Below are 22754 nucleotides of genomic sequence, written 5' to 3'. Positions count from 1 at the left end.
TCTATAATCAATTTTTTAAAATATTTAAATTACATACAAATAGTTCATTTTATTTGTCTGCTTCTTTCGGCTGAAACCTGCATTGATAAAGCACACAATGTTATTCTATTAGAAAACCTACATAGTTTTAAAAAAGAGGTCCCACCAAAGGTTGAAACTCACTTCATAATTACTATGAATAATTATTAGAAAACCTACATAGTTTTAAAAAAGATTCACTTACATTTTTCTACAGCTATATATATATATATATATATATATGTAATTATCTATTTTTTAGTTACTGATGATAATTTAATTATTTTGTTTATCACATCAAGGTTTGGTGTTGGGAGAGGATCTTGCCTGTATAACCATCAACTCCTCCGCAGCATGATGGTGACACATTACTTCAATATGCTAGGCGTTGGACGCGTGGAATTGATAGGGATACTGAGTCACATCATGTTCTTATCCCGATTAGAGACCAGCTAGACCGCATGACGGAGGATCAGGTACATCAAATAATTTGTTTTTGCAACTCTACTAAAAAAATTAAAAATATAAATTACATATAAAAGTAAATAAATAATAATTTTATTTGTATACTAATCAGTTAATGTTGATTTTATCTAATTGTTATATTTTAAAAATAGTTTCGATGAAAACTATATAATGAGATTTTGCATACATTGCCTCATTGTTGTGTGGTCAATGAGCCTCTATGGATGGCATGTGTCCCTATGTTTTGCCTAGAGATTGTTGAGGTGCACACGCCTAATAGAGTAATGCGTCGGTTTGGTCATTCCCAACATGTACCTGTGATTCCTTGGTTGGGAACCAACCACCACGTGCATGATCATCGTAGGAGGCTTGGATCAGAGGTTCTTGAAATGATGGATAAATATTTTCGTGATTGGGGTAATCGACATCAGAGTTTAGCGGTTGAGGTAAATGATGGTAATAGCGGGGCAGGGTATAGATTATGGTACATACGGTATGGAAGATTGCTTATATATAGGCCTGCATTAGAGGTTGATGTATCGTCAGGCTTTGTTCATTCCGCTGGTACTAATATTGCAATGTCCAGAGGACTACTTAAGTTGTATAGTCTTGCATTACAGTGGCGGAGAAACACAACCTTAGCTTCACATGGTGAAGAGGTATCTCAGATTGTTAGGGATACATTGCTTGAGGTCGAAATACAATTTAGAGAGCCATTTTTTTAAAAAGATCCTTTAGTTGAACATGTACGTGCAACAGGACCCAGACGTGGACGTGTAGATGGACGAGAACGTGCACGGGGGGGGGGGCATAGAGGTAGAGCTCGAGGACGTGGCGCTGGTGGTATGCCTATTCCTCCAGACATAGAGGCAGAGGTGAGAGTAGAGACTGATGATTTGCATGTTCATCAACTTGGCATGTCAGACATCATGAATTTATTACATATGTCATTTGATCCTTATTCAGACGACTCGAGATGTGGAAGGAATCGAACGTATGGGCTATGAATCAGCAATAAATGTTAGAGATTATATACCTGATATGGCGGTAAGCATTAACAATTAATCATAAACTTAAAACATTACTAACTTATATAAATATTTCAAAATAAATAAATAAAACTATTTATATATTTTTGTAGGGCACATCAGGTACTGTCTGTTGTGACACTGAAGATACTTCTCTTTATAACACTCAAGATTTTATTGAAGGAATGCTTGATGATCCGATTGAGTCGCAGATTCGTATTATTTGTTTATTTAACGGTTTTTTCCTTTAGTTACTGAAAGAGGTGTCTTTAGTTTTTCTATTTTTCTGAATTGGATTGTTAAAGTTTGTATCTTGTTGATGTTCTTGATCCAAATTTGTTCTACCTTACACTATATAAAATTTCTGCCTTACACTATATATAAGCAACTCCTCACATGCCTTTATTTCTGATATTATTTGTGTTTTTTCACGTGATTTCAGCTAAATCCTTTTTCAAATGATCTTTGCACCTCTTTCCATGCTTCAAATGATCTCTCCAAAGACATCATTTTCCAAAACTTCACTAAAGTCACCCCTAATTCCTTTATAATATTCAAATAAATTCCAATCTATAACAAAACAATATCAAACCATACAGAGAGGTTTGCTTTACTACATTAAAAAAATTTTATCATTTTTTTCAGGAGATTTTAACATTTTTTTTCATTTTTGCTTTACTAATGATACAAGAAATTTTATTACTTTTTGTCATTTATTTTAAAATATTTATATTCATTATTAAAGCTTTAATTTTTCATTAAATTAAGTTTTAATTATTTTTTAGATTCATACTACGGGGCCTTGCCTTCATCCACCGTGGAGGAGAGCCCCACGATTATCATAGAGGATGTTGCTTCGACAGTTAATGAGAATCCCGATGTGTCATAGGTTTATGTTATTTATTTATTTTTGAAATATTTATATTAGTTATTAAAACTTTGATTTTATATTAAATTAAGTTTTAATTATTTTTTAGATTCATACTACGGGGCCTTCATCCACCGTGGAGGAGAGCCCCACGACAATTATAGAGGATGTTGTTCCGACAGTTAATGAGGATCCTAATGTTACACAAGTTTATGTTATTTTTTTATATATTTATATTAGTTATTAAAACTTTGATTTTATATTAAGTTAACTTTTAATTATTTTTAGATTCATACTACGGGCCCTTCATCTACCATGGAAGAGAGCCCCACGATGATTATAGAGGATGTCGTTCTGACAGTTAATGAGGATCCCGATGTGACACATGTTTATGTTATTTATTTTTTTTTGAAATATTTATATTAGTTATTTTGTAGACTTTTATTTTGCATCACATTGCATATTCCTATCATTTATACTTTTATTTTTTAATTTCTACTATCTAACTTTGTATTCGCAGACCACCTTGTCACCACTATCGTCTCCAGATGTTACTTTCATTATGTCAGTGGATGATATGTCTCAAACACCCGGAAGAAAAAAACTTGTTAAAAGAATTGTAAAGAATGTGAACATAAAGGATCTTCCGGCCAAAAAGAGGAAGATGAACAATGAAGATGAGGATAGATATACGCGACTTAGACCGCGAGATGTTTTACGGATTTCAAGAAAGGGTTGTGGAACATAATATTATTATATTTGTGTATGAATATTTTTTTGAGGGTATATAGTAAATTATTCTAATCATATATAGTTATTATTTTGGTGTATGTATCTTTTTTTGTGGGTGTATAGTATTATTGTTTTAATTATATATATTATTATTATTTTGTGTATGTATTTTTTTAAAAAAAGTGAACGAAAAAATTTGAAAATATAAATATGACTTGAGGATGATCAAAAGTTCGAATAAAAAGTTGCATAAAAATTGATACAAGAATAAATTAACACAGTTAAACATCTTTCTTTAGCTACTACCACCATATGAGGCGTTTCGAGTTCGTGAAGGACAGTTGCGCCTATCATGGCCTATTTGTTTGCACGTTGAGCACTTGCGAGTGAGTGTACTTGCAGGAACATCCATTTCATTTTGTATACAGGTGATTTTATTACGCCTCCTTTTTGTAAATAATTTTTATTTGCTATCATAAGAAAGGGACTATCAGGCCAATACTTTTCACCGTCGGTGGATTGAATTGTCCAAAGTAGACTTTTTTGTAGCTACGCACACTGAATTCTGGTGCCAAATGTTCCCATGCTTGATACCCAATTTGATCAAATCCCTTTATTGCATGAGAACACGGAATGTGGTATGATTGCCATTTACCACATTGACATTTTCCTTGTGATGCATTTACAATGTGATTATTACCACCACGACCATGATGCATATGTGTCTGCACCTCAAATATGTTTTTCCTTTGTTGGTGATAGTTGATCAGTGTGTGACGTTGTGACTTTTTTCGATTATTCTCAAAAATCTTGAATGGTTTAAGCATCCATTGTTGCTTTTCCTGTTTACTAGCTGATTAAAAAAAATTTTGATCTTGTCACAAATCGATTCACAATTTGATTGTAAGTGAGTCTTACCATTGCAGGAACTGGCAGAATCCTTGCTGACTTGAGAAGACCATTGAATGATTCAGAACTGCTTGTTGTCAGCATGCCCCATCCCTTACCTCCATCCTTGTGCAATGTCCATTTGTCAAGATCGTTCTTCATTAGCCACACATACACTTTCGCATTAATCTCCTTGATCATTTTCATTTTTTCCAAAAACTTTTTTCTCCTGACAGTGATTTGTAGCTAGCTGCCCATAAAAGGTTGTTCAAAGTGACATTTTTGAATTTTTTTTGAACATTGGCCTTCAAATATCTTAAACAAAAATGATGAAACCCAAATAGAGCCTGCCAATTCAGAGAATTATACACAGATGAGAGTATCCTGTGATGCCTATCTGATATCAATGTGACCCCTCTACGACCCTTGACAACATGCAAGTGCAAATGATCCAAAAATAAAGTCCATGTATCTATGCTCTCATTTGCAACTATTGCAAATGCCAAAGGTAATATTGAGTCGTTACCATCTGTTGTAATCGCAATGAACAACTTGATTTAATATATTCCATAGACATGTGTTCCATTGATCGATATAACAGGACGACAATACACTAATCCATAAATGCATGGTTTAAAAGCCCAAAACACATAATTGAATACATCTTCAATGACATCGACACGCTGCTCTGTTTTCTATTCTACTATTGTTCCAAGATTGAAGTATTTCAAAGTTTTCATGAACCTCGGTAACTCAGCAAAAGTACCCTCCCAAGTACCATAGACTTTTTCAAAGGCCTGTTTGTGATCAACATAGGCTTTTCTTCTACTTATCGAAATGCCATATGCTTTAAGAATGAATGTTTGACAGTCTTTGATGGGAAACCTGAAAAGTAATAATAATATTAATTATCAAATAAAAATGAAAGTCTTTGATGGGAACCCTAAAAAGTAATAATAATATTAATTATCAAATAAAAATGAATATTTTCTTATTAAATAAAAATCATCTAAGGATAAAATAGTACCATGGCGTTCTTTCTATATCAACACGGAGGACGTTAACTCATCTCAACATCCAAGTTGAAATGTCCTTCGCGGCACGTACCCATATCACATGTATGTTCTTCAATGTATCTTTCAACTTTCCACATGTTAGTATGTTTATCAATAAAAGAAGTCAACCTAAATCGACATCCTTGTTCTACACACCTGCAAACAAGTCGTCATGATTTCTTTGTCGATTTAATAACAAAGTACTCCTTTGCTATCTTCAAATGTAGAAGTTTAACTGCTCTTTGCAACTGCTTCTTTGTATTGAATAACATGCCTTTTTCAATATAAATAGCACCATTCATGAAATCTTCTGGTTCGTGCCACGTACGTTGTGATGTATACTCATCATATGTATCACCAAAGGTATCTGGACCACCGGGAGAAAATCAAGATAAGGAATTTCATGATTACGTAACGGACTCATGGACGTTGGTCTTGACGATCAATTGAGAGTCAAAAAACCATCATCACTAGATGATGCCTCAAATGGAACATTATCTCCTGATTCTTCAGCATTAGGCAAATCATCACTACAATTTGCTTCAATGTATATGTATAGCAAATTATACATATATATGTTTGGTATGGAGCGCAATTATGCAAACTTTGCTATAGCATACAAATATGAATTTTATGTTTGATATATGTGAAAGTTTCCCTATAAAAATTAAGAAGGACCTATTTGTATACCGCATATACAAATAACTCATTCCGTATATATATGTGTTGTATAAAAATTACTTGCAGGACCCATTTGTAGACCTAAATATGCAAATAGACTCATTCGGCATACATGTGTTGTATAAAAATTAATTGCAAGACCCATTTGTATACCTAAATATACAAATAGACTCATTCGGTATACATATGTGTTGTATATATGTAGTAATTTTATTTATATACAATTAATATATTTCATTTTGTATAACGAAATATAAAAGTACAGATTTTTATGCTTATTTATACCGAAATATACAGATTAATAGTAACAACAAACATAATGTTTGTTATAGAGAGCAATTATACAAACTATAGCTATATACATATATGATTTTTATGTTTGCTAAATCTAAAATTTACTCAAAATAGGGATTTTATATATATATATATATATATGTATGTATATGTATATATATATATATATATATTATTATATATATATATATATAGAGAGAGAGAGAGAGAGAGTAAAGTAATTAATTTATAACAAATATAGTCATATTTTTATTTACATTAAAAAAATTATTGGAGAAAGTATACGTTGACTATATACTAACGGGTCAAATGTTGAACTACAAATCTTGAATGGGTTCGTGGAAGCAAACTTTTGAGAGCAAATTATTTGTCTTATTCATACAGACCATATAACGGGTCGTAAATCTATCTATGGCCATAAATTTGGCTCTTAGAATGAAGTTCTGAAATTTATTTTTAAGTCTGATTTTCACAAATTTAATTATGGTGTGTAAATGAAATTACAAGTCGTACTTAAGGATCGTAGAATGAACTTCTGACATCCCGATTTTGACTTGGACTTTCCAAGTAGTGGATTCAACTATAAATCGTAGTTAGACCTCATGAAATACATCCGACAAACTTTAAATTGATGATATTTCAATCTTTGTTCATTCCTTTTTAAACCTCAACGATTTGAAAACCTGTAACGATATTTATCAGCGTTCTAACCTTAGAATTATCCTCAGAACTCTGCCTAAGACTTCGAGCAAGAATCAAGAAGAATAACCTAGGATTTCAAGCATCTCCACTAAGCTTTCTTCAAGAGTTATTGTTCTTTCGGGTGTGTAAAGTCATCATAGTGAGTAGATGAGTCTTCCTCATACAGATATAGCAAGCTTCAACTAATTTTTTAGTCGTAAGGTTTACTACATCCGAAAGTTCTATGTACTCTCTTATCATGAATTATTGATTTTGTTGTGGATATTTTAGTACATCATATATTGAATGATTCTAAATCATTGATCATGCTTATTTCATTCCATGAACCCTATTTAATTACGAATCTTACGAAAGTCTTGATATATGAGTTATTATGCATTATCTTCATAAAATAACGATACTAGTTTATAAAAAGTATAATCAATTTTAGAGAAAAGTTTTCAACCTAATTTTATAGTAAGTTTAGTATATTCATCAAGAGGTATTTTAAGTAGTAATTCAGGACAAAGATTATTAGTTTTCTTTAAAGTGACACCATTTTTTCTTAAAATGGAACCTTATACAGTTATTGTATTACATTTGGGAGTAGTATTGAGCACTAAGTTGAATAAGGATTTAGATAATTCAAACCCTATAACTACACACGCATCTTAGGATAGAATCATGTAGTTAATTCAAACCCTGGTAAGGGCTTTAGACATTGGATCCATTAGTTTAGTTTTTCCTTTACTCAGAAGAATTAGATGACTCGAAAAAAGTGGGCAGGATGTTGTATCATTACGAGGCTTATGGTGGTGGTTGTCGTCGATTAGAGAAATTTCCTAAGAAAAAGAAATGATATTATTGCATGTAACTAAGTTATAAAGCGTTATTATTTTCAATACATTGACATGCTTTACTTAATCGTTCTACAAGTTGTTCCTCAGTTATGTATGTTCATTTTAACCAGTGTTTCATTCAACTATTTTACATATCGTACATTTCATGTACTGACGTGATTCAGTGTTGCATCATTTAACGATGCAAATATAAATACTCAAGATCGACATTAAACACTTTGTTGAGATTCTCTCCATAAGCTTTTTGTGATACAACTATGCTTTTAGAGGGCTCCAATTCAATTATTTATTTCATTATTTAATAGATATTCTAGTTTATTACTTAGATAGTTGTAGGCTTTGTCCCAACACCTATCTTAGTGTAGTATAATCTTCATAAACAAGTTAGCGAGTTAGTTGAGTCTTGATCTTCACATGTTTTAGACATTATTATTATGATTAATACTTATATTTAAGACTTTTCATGAAGCATGTTCAGAGGGGTGAATATTTATTACTTTTAAACTTTTCGCATAAGTGTTTGGTCTTCCGATCTGTAGTAAGCCAGGTCAAAAGTTTGCATGGGACCAATAATGATTTTATAGTGTCGCACTGCCTAGATTAAAACTAATGCTTGGGGCGTGGCTGAAGGCTTAAATATAAAAGCATGTTTTCGTGTTGTTAAAGGGTTAAAAAGAAGACAAGCTTGATTTGCACCGTCGTCGCTCGCTTCGTCTTTGACTTTGGTAAATAATTGATTGAGAGATAATCATTTAGGAGAAAAATTAATTTTACCTTAATTATTTAATCCAAAAATTCCAACTCAAAATGTTTCATCTTGTGCGGCTGTTAAATGATGAATTGTGGATTACACACTAAAGAGACACATGTAGTGCATTTATTTGAGTGTATGAAATGTGGACCGCGCTCGAACATGTGCTTACCACACATGAACTGCATAACCCAACCAATGAAGTTTCCAACTTTCTGATTTTGAAGTACTATTCATGTGCAGACCACACTTACCATGAGTGAACCATACACGCCCCACTACTTCTAAATTAGTGTATACGCAAAGTTTTCTATATATTTATTTTAGACATCTTAATTTAGACTTGTACCCGTTGAAAATTTTAATCTTAAGAAATTTATACCTATTTGACATAAATCGGCAATTAATTAAAAAATAATAATGTGTGTATCTCAAACTGAATACATAATAGATCTACCAATAAAATAATGACATGTGGTTATATTTGATTTTTTTAGAAATTTCTATTTAAATAATTGAAAAAGTATTTTAAGATATTAAAAAGTTGCTTTAATTAACACACCCCACCACCTTTCCCTTCTTCTTTGAGAGAGATATCCATTTTTGATTTCCCCTTCCACCATAACTGATATCGGCGAAGCCAATAAAAATCATCGCTCCACCCCTTTATTCACTTCCATTAGCGTCGACAATATAATAATATATCATTGTTGTCCACTAAGCTAAATACTCATTATCTTTCATTTTGATAACATCAAAATCTTCTATCCAATAGTAACTATTTATTAAAATTGGAAAAAGATAATAACAAAATTTTGCCCAAAAAATCAGTTCATATTCTTTTCATCGTAATAAATGGAGTTTCATCGAGATATTTGAGACGTAAATCAACATAAAAAAAGGAAAAGCAGAAGAAGAATGACGAGTGAGAGAAAAAGAGAAGTGGAAGGGGTGTGGTGTGCTGTGGTGAGCGTGCCTGTGTAAAAAAATGATGAAAGAATAGCTGCAGGGATTGGGAAGAAGACCACTATTTCATTTTTTTTTGTTGATTAACTTTTTTCTTTTTAAATTAATTTAGGTGTATAAGTTAAGGATAACAGATAAATATTATTTTTAATAACTTAAAGGGCTCAAAGAAAGTGAACCATACGTTTTTTGTCATGTCAGCATTTTATGTCTAATATAAATAGTTTTGAACAAATAAAGTGTTCAATTGGCATAGAGATAAGTTGAGGTGTCTAAATGAACTACACAGACAACTTTAAGTGTCCGCAAATGATTTGAAGTTCAATGAAATTTCAAATGCTTCTACTTCATTAAAGTAAATTGTTCTATACTAATATGATATATTTCATAATCTTTGATACTTAAAGGAAATTGCTTTCTTAACGACACATTGTAGATTCAGTTTTACTTGATTTTTCATTCTTTCATCTTGTTTTACTATTATTGTTTCTTTAATAATATTTATTGCTCATATATAAATTAAATACAAATTTAGTGCAAATAATAGTATTTACATATAAGTCTACATAACTTTTATCAAAAAAAATTTTATCTTCTCACTGAAAATAACATTTTCTAATTTAGCTTCTATTATTATATATAAACTAATAAATTATTCGTGCTTCGCACGAAAATTTAATATCACAAATTTTATAATACAATACTTAAAATTTGTAGTCATTAAAATCAAAACACTATATTGTCTTATATACAAAATTACGTAGTAACAAACATTATGTCATGCCTCGAGCCTACACCCTGGACGGGACTAGCACTCGAAGACCAATGCTAGCCCCAAGTGAACCCTTGGTCTGACTTATTTACTCAGTGGACTATTTAAAATCAACAAAAATAAGTTCATGTAATAACTTAAAGAAATAATATCTTAGCCAAAATGGCTACTTAAGCCTCATAGCAAAACATCTCAAATACAAAACTAAAAGACTCATAGCTAACTGACTGACTATCTATGAATCCTTTAAAACAAATGAGATGGATGTTGAGACAAATCCCATAAAATGAACTAGAACTAGAAAGCAATGAAAATGGATCCTCCGGAAAGCAAGGAAGCTCACCAACTGACTCTGAACTGCTCATTAGATCAACGGTGCGTTGCAATATCGATCCTACTTACCTACGTCTGCATCATATACGATGCAGACCAACTGGCATCAGTACATTGAATATACGAGTGTGCGAGTTGGAATGATAAATAAAACATAGGCTTGAAAAGAATATGAAGAACTTACCTGGCTCAACTGAACTCAACATGACTGAACTTATTTAAATATAGAGCAATTTAAAACAAGTGCAATATAAAGAAAAGATTAAAAACATGGTTTCAACTATGGTATTTAGAAATACAATAATAACTCTGTATGTATGCAAAGACACGATCTGAACTCTATTAGTATATGAAAAATATAAATAAATTGATGTATTATAAAATACAAAGTATTGTTGTGGGAGTTTCTCTAACTGACAACCATCACATAAAGAGCTATTGTGACGATACAACGATCTCCCTCACGCTGCCAGCGCATCCTATACCCTGCCAAACGTATAGAACCTGAATTACTAATTGGATTCACTAGTCTATGCGAAAAGGATTCATCTAAAAGGCATGACCCTTTTTTACCCATGATGGCTACATGATTTATGGAGGCTGATAGTTTCCTGAACTATTTCCCATATCGGTGCTCAACACTACTCCCGAAAATATTATATTATATTAGCTCTTTATGTTTAAAAACATACTTCTTCTGTGATTTGAGATTAGTGCTCAAAAACGTATCTCAAAGGCTATCTTGGAAATCAAAATTTCCCCACTTTCTTCATTTAAAAAGCAATTACTCTTTTCTGAAAACAAGCCCGAAGGCTCTTTGGAAATCTCAGTTTTTGTTTGTAATTAAATGTGAAAACAATTTAAATCTCTTTGGGAATACTTAGTCTCCATATACTTTTGAAGAAATGAACTTCAACTTTACACTTTACAGAACTTAAAACTCAAGTGTTAAAACAAAGTTAAAACGTTTGCAATAGACTTTTGGAAAGCTTTATGAACTTCTTTTAACTTGACTCTTGATCTCTTGACTTTGATCTTAACTGATCCTTGAGTAAAATTATGAGTTCAAGGATCGTGATTTGTGATTAGAAAGATCTCATGATGTTTAGAAATGGATTTAGATAGTTAAATATGACAAAACAACAAAAATCAATATTTGATGGTGGATCCATGACGCGGAGAAGTTTTTTAAATTTGGTTTCGAGAATGTCTTTTGAGGCAGAATACCTCGCGTCATCTCTGCGTTTCGAATTAAAAATTTTCAAATCTAGTAGGTGGGAGCGTGACGCGCCACTGATGTCAAATATCGTCCAAAGAAATTTCTTCTTCGTTTTTCAAATCTAAACTCCGTGGGTTATTATCCCAAACACTTAGAAACAATTAAATGTTAAAAGTAAATCACATTCTACTCAAAATCAACTTAATTTGATGGATTCGATTCAAACAACACCTCAACAATTTCAACAAATCAAGGAATTAATATAACAGACCCATCAAGAACTCAATTTCTAAGCTTTCAAGAACTTAAATTCGCTGAAATAAATCATGATTGATGCGTAGGTGAAATAATCCAACGTTATGTGATCTCACATACCTTGTGGGATCACCCTTGACGAAATCCACAAGTTAATCTCGACGAATCTTGAACGTTCTTGCTCCATCTTCTCCTTTCTCTTTTCCCCAACCCTAGCGTGAAGTTAACTTTTCTAAATTTGACTAAAATCTGACTTTACCCCAATTAAACTCCTGAAAATTTATTAGAATAATTAGGTCAGGAAAAGACTAAATTACCCTTTAAATTTTCGAATTTAGACTTCCCTTTATACAAATAGTCAACTTTCAAAAGCATAACTTACTCATACGAACTTGGAATCACGCAAACTTAGCAGCGTTGGAAAGATCATTCCAAGAGATTTCCAACCATATAGAAATACACATAACTCATTCTGAGCTAGGAGTTATTTCCATTTGAAGTTGACCAAAAACACATTTTTCCTAACTTATACAATTTTTTAGATTTTTCATTCTCTCAAAAAATGATTATTTTCAATTCATAGATTCTTCTTAGCTATTTCGGATTGTGAGATGTTACATCCCCTTTAGAACATTCGTCCTCGAATGAGATTACTCTTACTAGGCTAAGGGTGTAACATCAAGTTCAAACACCCCACGAGCAAATGCAATCAAACATGCCAACTTGTAAATAAATACTACGAAAGGATTAGTACCTAAATCTGGAATTTCTCTGGATTGAAAAAGATGTGGATATCTCTTCTTCATGGTATTCCACCAATAGACTTCTCTCAAGTCATGATACATCTTGGCAGAACCCATATGAATGAAATATCTAGAGCTATGAGCTTCATCCATGATCCTCTTTTGGGTTCCATCTACCATTAGTACACACCACCTACCTTGATGTCTCAACACAACATCTCCCCCTTTTTCAAAAGGTAATACTTTTGCTTATGAACACTTGCCTTCAATTTAAGCAAAATGGGATCTTGGTCTTGCTTGCCTCTTACTTCTGACACTAATGAAAACTCAACCCCATTTCTCGTCACTACTCCTCCTTCTACGGAATCCATTATTCAAACTCACAATCGTTCAAGTGTATGCACATATTTTGTTAACTCTTTCTTTTCTTCCTGAACATGGACAATAATACCCATAAACAACCTGCTCAAGGCATCTGCAATAACATTAGTCTTACCTGGGTGGTAAATAATACTCATTTCATAATCCTTGAACAATTCTAACCACCCCCTTTGTCTGAGATTAAGCTTTTTTATTGAGTGAACACATATTCTAGGCTCTTGTGATCGATGAACACATCCAAATGCACACCATAAAGATAATGGTGCCATATTTTCAAAGCGAAAACTACAACAACCAACTATAAGTCATGGGTTGGCTAATTCTTTTCATGAATTTTCAACTGACTGGAGGCATAAGCTATGACTTTGCCATTCTGCATTTAATACACAACCCAAGTCGACTCTAGATGCATCACAATACACCGAAAAACCTTGAGTACCTCCTGGTAAAGTCAAAACTGGGCAGTATTCAACCTTTTTTTCAATTCCTGAAAGCTTTTCTCACAAGATTTAGACCATTGGAAATTAATTTTAGACCATTGAAACTTGGTTAAAGAGGATGAAATAGATGAGAAACCTCTCTATGAACCTTGTATAATACCCAGCCAAACCCAAGAAACTCTTAATGTCAGTTGGGGATGTGGGTCTAGACCAATTCTGCACTGCCTCAATTTTCTAAGTATCAACTTCGATTCCCTTTCCAGACACTATGTGGACCAAGAATGCCACAGACTCGAGCCAAAACCCACACTTAGAGACTAGGCATACAACTCTTTATCTTTCAAAGTCTGGAGAAATATTCTGAGATGACTAGCATGATCTTCTTCATTCCATGAATAGATTAGTATGTCATCAATGAAGACGATAACAAACATATCTAAATAACGTTTGAAGACTTTGTTCATAAGATCCATGAACGTTGCTGGTGCATTTGTCAAACCAAAGTACATGACCAAAGCTCATAATAACCATATCGGATTCTAAAAGCTGTCTCTAGGATATCACAATCCCTCATTCTTAACTGATGGTAGCCAGACTTGAGGTCTATTTTCGAAAAACATGTGGAACGCTGAAGTTGATCGAACAAATTATTAATACTAAGAAGAGATTACTTGTTTCTAATGCTAGCCTTGTTCAATTGACGGTAATCTGTACACATCTTGAGGGAACAATTTTTCTTTCTCTCAAACAAGACCGGAGCGCCCCAAGGTGAGACACTTGATCGACTAAAGTCTTTCTCTAAAAGATCTTTCAAGTGTTACTTAAGCTCTTTCAACTCTGTTGGTGCCATTCTATATGATAGAATAGATATAGGACTGAGTATCTAGAATAAGGTCTATACTGAAGTATATTTCTCTCTCAGTTGTGGAAACTCTCATACTACTGAAGCTAACTTAATATGAGGTATCTCAACACTAGAGTCATTGACTCGGACTAAGTGATATACACACCCTTTAGAAACTAACTTACTTGCCTTAAGGTACGAAATAAAATGACCCTTACGCACTGCTAAACTGCTTTTTCGCTCTAAGACTGGATCATTTGGAATTGAAACTTAAATAGTCGAGTCCTACAATTAACTAGGTATAACATGCATGAATCTAGTCCATACCAAGAATGACAATCAAAATATACCATGTCTAACTCAATTAAATCATCCATGGTACTCTTGTGATTGACAAAAATAGGACAATCACAATAGACTCTCTCTGCTAGAATAGACTCACCAACAAGTGTTGAAACACTTAATAGTTCACTAAGTTTCTCAAGGATAGCATTAGAACTCATAGCAACATAAGGAGTAAAAAAAATACGCCCCTGGGTCTAATAAAACATTAACAGTAAAGTCAAAGACTTGGATCATACCAGTGATAATATTTGGCGAATCCTCTTTCTCTTGGCGATTATTGATAGTATACACGCGGTTTGTTCCTCCGCCAACACCTGAAGTAGCTACTATAGGTGCAACTCTGTCTAGTGAAGCAACTGAAGAAAGTTGGGCCATTATTATTTCCCCCATTACCATTTCCTTGTATGTTCTCAGGACACTCTCTCATAAAATGACCCTCTTTCCCGCACTTGAAGCAATATGTCTATCTATCATGACACTTACCCTCGTGGTCTCTACCACACCTAGCAGATGCAGGAGCCTTACTACCCCTTTGCTCCATACTACCGTAGGAGTAGGCAGACTTAACTCTGAACTTCTAACTATTATACTCATTTTTGTTCTTAGGTGCAGGTGTACTTGCAGATGATAGAGCAGGTCTCTTCTGTTTTTGTGAGGGATGACCGGTTGACATTACTCTTTTGCTGCCTGAACTCGTTTCCTAATGTCTTAGCCCTCTTATTCTTACAACTCTTTTTTATCCTTCTTATTCTTCTCAACTTGTTGTACATGGATCATAAGCCTTGTTGGGTACATATCCTCTATCAGCATAGTTGTCTTGCCTTCCTTGCTTGACTGACGAGACAACCCAGCAACAAACAAACTCATCCTGCTCCTCATGTCAGCAACCATCTTCGGAGCATAGGGGGAAAGTTGTGTGAACTTGAGACTGTACTCATGAACACTCATAGACTTCATACTAAGGGTGAGAAACTCTCTTATCTTTGCCTCTCGCAACTCACGGAGAAAGAAACGCCCCATGAGAGAACTCTCAAACATAACCCTACTCACTATTGGCGTATCCTCAACCCTATTCTTTTTCCATTGATCGAACCAGATTCTAGCGACACCCTTCATTTGGTATGCAACTAGTTCTACCCTCTATGCATCAACAATATGCATCACATCAAATAAACTTTTCAGTTCCTCAATGAAGTTCACCGGATCTTTAGTGACACTTGAACCTGTGAATCTTGGTGGGTTCATTCTTAAAAGCTCACGCATTCTTGAAGTATGAACCACTTCCGATTGATTATATTTTTTGTCTAACTTGATAGGTTGCAACTTGACTTAACATCTAGATAACTTCACGAAATTCAGCATGGGTCACCTCTCATTGGGGTTGCACTTCTAGTATATTAGGTACACATTGTTCCACGACACTACTCCTAGTAGGACAACCTCTAACTGCTCTTTGCGGAGGCATGATTGTCTGAAAACATGCATAAGCACGAATTATAGGGAAACTTTTTAAGATCAAACTTTAACGCACGAAAGGAATATAAAAGAAGTGAAGAAATTCTTAAATATTTCAGCCTCCTAATTATAGATGTGGTGCGCTTCACACCGTAGAAACGACTTCATAGACTCCCTAGGATTCTTGAATTTTGTGCTCTAATACAAAGTTTGTCATGCCCTGAGCCTATACCCTTGGCAGGACCGACATGCAAAGACCATTGCTGGCTCCAAACGAACCCTTGGCCTGACTTACTTACTCAGTGGAAGACTTAAACTCAAAAAAAATAAGTTCATGTAATAACTTAAAGAAATAATATCTTAGCCAAAATGGCTATTCAAGTCTCATAGCAAAACATCTTAATACAAAGCTAAAAGACTCATAACTAACCGACTGACTATCTATGAAGCCTTTAAAACAACTTATATGGATATTTGGACAAACCCCACAACATCCTAATAAACTAGAACTAGAAAGCAATGAAAATGGATCCACCGGAAAGTAAGGAGGCTCACCAATTAACTCTGAACTACTCATTGGATCAACGGTGCCAATCCTAGTTATCTGCGTCTGCATCATAATCGATGCAGGACAACCGACATCAGTACGTTGAATGTACGAATGTGCAAGTTGGAATGCTAAATACAACATAGACTTGAAAAGAATCTGAAATGAACTTAAGAACTTACCTGACTCAACTGAATTCAGCATGATTGAACTCTTTTCAATATAAAGTAGTTTAAAACAAGTGTAATATAAAAAAAAAGCTTAAAAACATGGTTTTCAACTATGGTATTTAGAAATACAATAAATAAATCTTTATGTATGCAAAGACACAATATTAACTATGTTTGTATACGAAAAATACAAATAAAGTGATGTATATAAAAATACAAAGTACTGTTGTGGAGATTTCTCTAATCGACAACCATCACATAAGAGCTATTGTGATGATACAACGATCCCCCTCATGTTGCCAAGGCATCCTACACCCTGCTTATGACCCGAATTACTAAGTGGATCCACTAGTCTATGTGAAAAGAATTCATCTAAAAAGTATGATCCTTTTCTACCCATGACGGTACATGATTTATTGGGGTTGATAGTTGTCCGAACTCTTTCCCATATCGGTGCTCAATATTACTTCAAAAAATATTATATTATATTAGCTCTTTATGTTCAAAAACATACTTCTTCCGTGATTTGAGGTTATTTCTTAAAAACTTATCTAAAAGGCTATCTTGGAAATCAAATTTTCCCCTCTTGCATCATTTAGAAAGCAATTACTCTTTTTTGAAAAACTAGCCCGAAGACTCTTTGGAAATCTCAGTTTTCGTTCTTACTTAAATGTGAAAACAGTTTAAATCTCTTTGGGAATACTTAGTCCCCATATACTTTTGAAGAAATGAACTTCAACTTTTTGAACTCAAAACTTAAGTCTTAAAACAAAGTTAGAACGTTTGAAAAAGATTTTTAGAAATCTTTATGAACTTCTCTTAACTTGACTCTTGATTTCTCTTGACTTTGATCTTAACTGATCCTTGAATGAACTTATGGGTTCAAGGATTGTGATTTATGAATGGAAAGATCTCATAATATTTAGAAATGATTTTAGATGCTAAACATGAGAAATGACTGAAAATCATTATTTTAGCATGGGTCCGGGACGCGAAGAAGCCTATAAAATTTGGTTTCGAGAATGACTTTTGAGGCAAAACACCTCATGTCAGCTCCGCAATGCGAAGCAAAAATTTTCAAATCTAGGAGGTGGGAGACGATGCGCCACTGATGTCAAATATCGTCTGACGAAATTTCTTCTTCGTTTTTTAGATCTAAACCCTCTAAACTCCATGGGTTCTTTCCCCAAACACTTTGAATCGATAAAATGTTAAAGTACATCAAATTCTACTCAAAATCAACCTAATTTCATGGATTCGATTCAAACAATTTCTCAACTATTTCAATAAATCAAGAAATTAAAATAGCTTCATCAAACCTATCAAGAACTCAATTTCGAAGCTTTTTCAAGAACTTAAATTCGCTGAAATAAATCATGATTGATGCGTGGGTGAAATAACCCAACGTTATGTGATCTCACATACCTTGTAGGAATTACCCCCGACGAAATCCACAAATTAATCTCGACGAATCTTGAATGAATCTTGAACGTTCTTGCTTTCTCTTCTTTGTTCTCGTTTCTCCAAGCCCTAGCATGAAATTAACTTTTCTAAAATTGACTAAAATCTGACTTTATCCCTATTAAACTCCTAAAAACGAATTAGTATAATTAGGTAAGGAAAAGACTAAATTACCCTTTAAATTTCTGGTTTTAGACTTTCCTTAATCCAACAACCCAACTTCCAAGAGCATAACTTACTAATATGAACTGGAATCGCGCAAACTTAGCAGCGTTAGAAAGATCATTCCAAGAGCTTTCCAACCATATATGGAATTACACCTAAGTCATCCTGAGATAGGAGTTGTGGTCATTTGAAGTTGACCAAAAACTAATTTTTCCTAACTTACACAATTTTCTAGATTTTTCATTCTCTCCAAAAATGACTATTTTCAGTTCTTAGCTTCTTTTTAGCAACTTCGAATTGCAAGATGTTACACATTAATAATGTAGACAAAAATGAGAGTTATTACACCGATCTTATCATTTATCCTTAATAACGCAAGCATAAATTAATGACTGCAAAATCCATACCAAGATTTGTAACATAAGCAATAGTGCCAGCGAGCCACTCAACCGGAGCAAAGTACATTAAATATTTAATTATGTAGAAGAAGAAGAAAAGGAGGTTCAGGATTTTCTTTGTTTTAAAATAAGAGGAAATCTCACAATTATAGACAACAAAAGATAGTGTGAACTAATGTTTATTGTGACTTATCAGAAAGGTTACAACTATTTGGAAAAGTTGCAACCTTTCAGAAAGTTCACAATCTTTCATTAAAGTTACAACTTTTCATAAAAGTCGCAATTCTTCATTAAATTCACAACTTTTTATAAAAATCACAATTTTTCATAAAAGTCACATCTTTTCATAAAAGTCGCAACTCTTCAGTAAACTCGCAATTTTTCATAAAAAAAACATTTTTTCATAAATGTCACAACTTTTTATGAAAAGAGAAGGCTAGTTTCGAAAATAAATAAATTAAAAGAGAATTCTGATTTATGGTGGCGGCGACGTGGCGTGTATATATATGTATATAATTAACATAATACATAAATATACCTTTTAACCTGACTTCAACTTACATATACACCCTTCAACTTTGAGTGTGTACAAATACAATTAAACTTGTATAAAATTGAACAAGTAGACACATGTATCATACGTGACATAATACACATAGAATGTTACTTAGATCGCCAAGTTTTCATGAAGGATGAATGCGTCTTATTTATTCAGTTTTATACAAGTTTAAGTGTCTACTTTTGATCATCCAAAATTAAAGGACATAAATGCTACTCCCTCCATTTGATATTAATTGAATTGTTGAGACATTTCTCATTTTTCAAATTAACTTAATTGTTCAATTTTCAAAACTACTTTTAGAGTATTCTTTCAATTTTACCCTTCATTAGTTAGTACTAAAATTAGTGATTAATTAATATTTACTTATTTTAATTATAAATTTTAGGTAAAAATGGAAAGTTATACCTAATTTATGTCTTAATTTCTTTCTTAAAGGGTACGATATACCTCAAAATTTCAATTAATTTAAAATGAAAGAAGTAGTTAAGATCAAGTTAAAAACATATTTATATGTATAAAAATTTATCTTACAACAAATACACAACAGTGACATACTTAATCATCATATATTATTATAAGTGGGAAGCTCCTAACCTCAAAGTTGAATTACCGTTTTACCTTTATTTTACCTCTAAAATAAATTAATATTAATATCTATTTAATTAATTAAATATTAAGTAAAAGTTATATTTAAATTCATTCATCAAATAAGATCTTAATGCATCATATATTCATGTACTCATTAAATGTAGATAATGAAGAGTCTAATAACCTTTCAATTTTAATTTGTAAGATAAGTGGGGGTAATGAAGAGTCTATCAAACACACTCACACCACATTATTTATATTTCTTGTGTTATTCAAGTTTGTAATCATCTTGCATTCTATAGTAGGTTAGTCTACATCCCTTGTAAAATTTTCATTACCAGTTTGTAATTATAAGAATTCTTACTATTTTATTTATTTGTATTCTTTAAAATTTCATGCATATTCATCTTATTTTTGTTGAGAAATATGTAAATTATGATAGTTACAAGATCAATATATTCCAATATGAAGTTGTAAGTAAATATTTATTTTTCATATCTCCATCGTTTTAAGTTTTTAAATATAACTTCGTAGTTGATTACTGTATTTTTGTATTCAACCTTTCTTCTATTTTTAGGATATATATAGTAAAGCTAATCACATTTTGTATTTATCATTAATTATTTTGAGGGTAAACATGTTAAATCCTATAGAATAATAATGATGTCTTTTTCATTGTTTGATAACCATTTATCTTTTTAAACCAACATATTTGTACTTTTTCCTTTTTATATGTAATCTCAAATGTTTAAAAAATTCATGTACTTAACTGTTATAGAGAGGTACAAAATAAGTGCAAAAGTAAAAATAAAATAAAAAATAATGTATAGTAAAAAAATGACTAAATAATACATTGAATAATATTGTTTTAGAATTTATATATATATTTATTTATATATATATATATATATATATATATTATATATATATATTTCAAGAAATATAACATATTCATGCCTTCTTTTCTGTTTGTCTTATTTATTATTGTTATATGATTATAGTTTTTTATACATATGATATGTTTCGTCTAGAGTAAGTCATGTTTTGTCTAGAGTAAGTCTACTTTTAACAAAGTGTAATTTAATTAGTATGAAAATATATATTTTTGTCTATATATTTTAATGTGATGTCTTTTATTATGGATGTCATGTCTTTATTTACTTCTTCTTTTTTCGTTTGAAATTGTAATTTTTTCTATAAATTTGATGGTATACCGCCCAAACATTTTGTAATATTTTTCTTTATACGTATCTTTTTTATAGACAATTTCTTTTTTGATGATTAAAACTTATGTTTAGTAATTAAAATATATTAATTCCTCTGATAAAATAAAATGTTTATTTTCCATGAAGTATTTAATATATCAAACCTCCAACATCTAACATAAGATTTTCATGTTATATTTTTTATTCATAGTTGTATTCTTATGTTAAACTTACATATGAAAGGACTTAGATTTGAACTGAAAGCGCCCAAATCTTTCTTCTTCTGCGCAAGATACCTTGTAGAAATAGCACTACAATGATGCATTAGGTCATCATCCTCAAAACTTATCGATCTCTTGTTTGTAACCATACCCTTCATGAACTTGTCATAATCGGGCATATCCTCTAAAGCTTCTATCAAAGAGACATTGATGGAAAACTGTTTCAACATAGTCATAAAACGCCGGTATTTACCATCCTCAGTCTTCTTCACCAATCTCTGAGGGAATGGTGGTGGTGATCTAGGAATGGGGATACGTTTTTGTAAGCTATATAAATTAAAATTTTCTAATATCGATTAGGGAACAAATGTGCGATGCACGTTCCGAGAACTAGTATTATATTATAAGTGCAAAGAACTCAAGTCAAAAGTTGAATTATCGTTTAAACGTTTATATATATAAAGCAATTACCAGTTCTACATTAATAATATTGCAGTAAAAATACTCATAATTATAAAAAGAATAAAATTGTTAAAAAAAATTAGCCAAAACTTAAGAAGACCCATTAATTTCGAATTCAATGGTTTGACCTTTGATTTTCATCTACATTAATAATATACCTTAAAAATACTCATAATTATTTAAGTCAATAGAATCTTCCTTTTCTCGAGGCACAATACTTCTTCATCTTTTGATTGTGAGCAAACTGATGAAGATCAAAGGTCAAACAATTAAGTTGTAAATTGATGGGTCTTTTTAATTTTTGGCTAAAATATCTTTAATAAATTGATTTTTTCATCTTTCCTTACCTAAGGTTCCTTATTTAAGTCGCCCAAAGAGCAATTGAATTTGCAAATTCAACTTTTACTCAAATATGTTGACGAAATCGTACAAGGCTTCACTCGTTGGTCCACAAGATCTTCCTATAGAATACTACTCGGCATCTTTGGTGCCACATTAATTATCAGATACAAGATTCGTTAGAGATTGTTATTATATTCAATGTGCAATCCATTGCTAACATAAGGAATATGAAAAATGATCTTAAGCAAATCTCATTGGCTATGATGTTTCGTATCACGAATCATGACAAACTACTTGGGTGTTAGTTGTTGAGAAAGCAAGACAACTTGATGGAATTGTTTCAGGCACAAAACTCATTTATAAGAAAATGTGGATGTCGTCCCGAAATATTTACTTCTTTTGATGATTCTTAGCTAAATTAAGTTTTAAAATAGTTTTTTGTTTTTATAGTTTGAGCTCTTTTTACGAGGCTATTCTGTTTCAAGTTCTAATGGCTCTAATCTTAGCAAACACTGTCAAAATAATAACTATGGTGATATCACATTTTCTTAGTGCATTT

The sequence above is a fragment of the Solanum pennellii genome, chromosome 12 (assembly GCF_001406875.1).
Source record: "Solanum pennellii chromosome 12, SPENNV200".
In the NCBI taxonomy this organism is placed as follows: domain Eukaryota; kingdom Viridiplantae; phylum Streptophyta; class Magnoliopsida; order Solanales; family Solanaceae; genus Solanum; species Solanum pennellii.
This window is presented reverse-complemented; position numbering follows the sequence as displayed.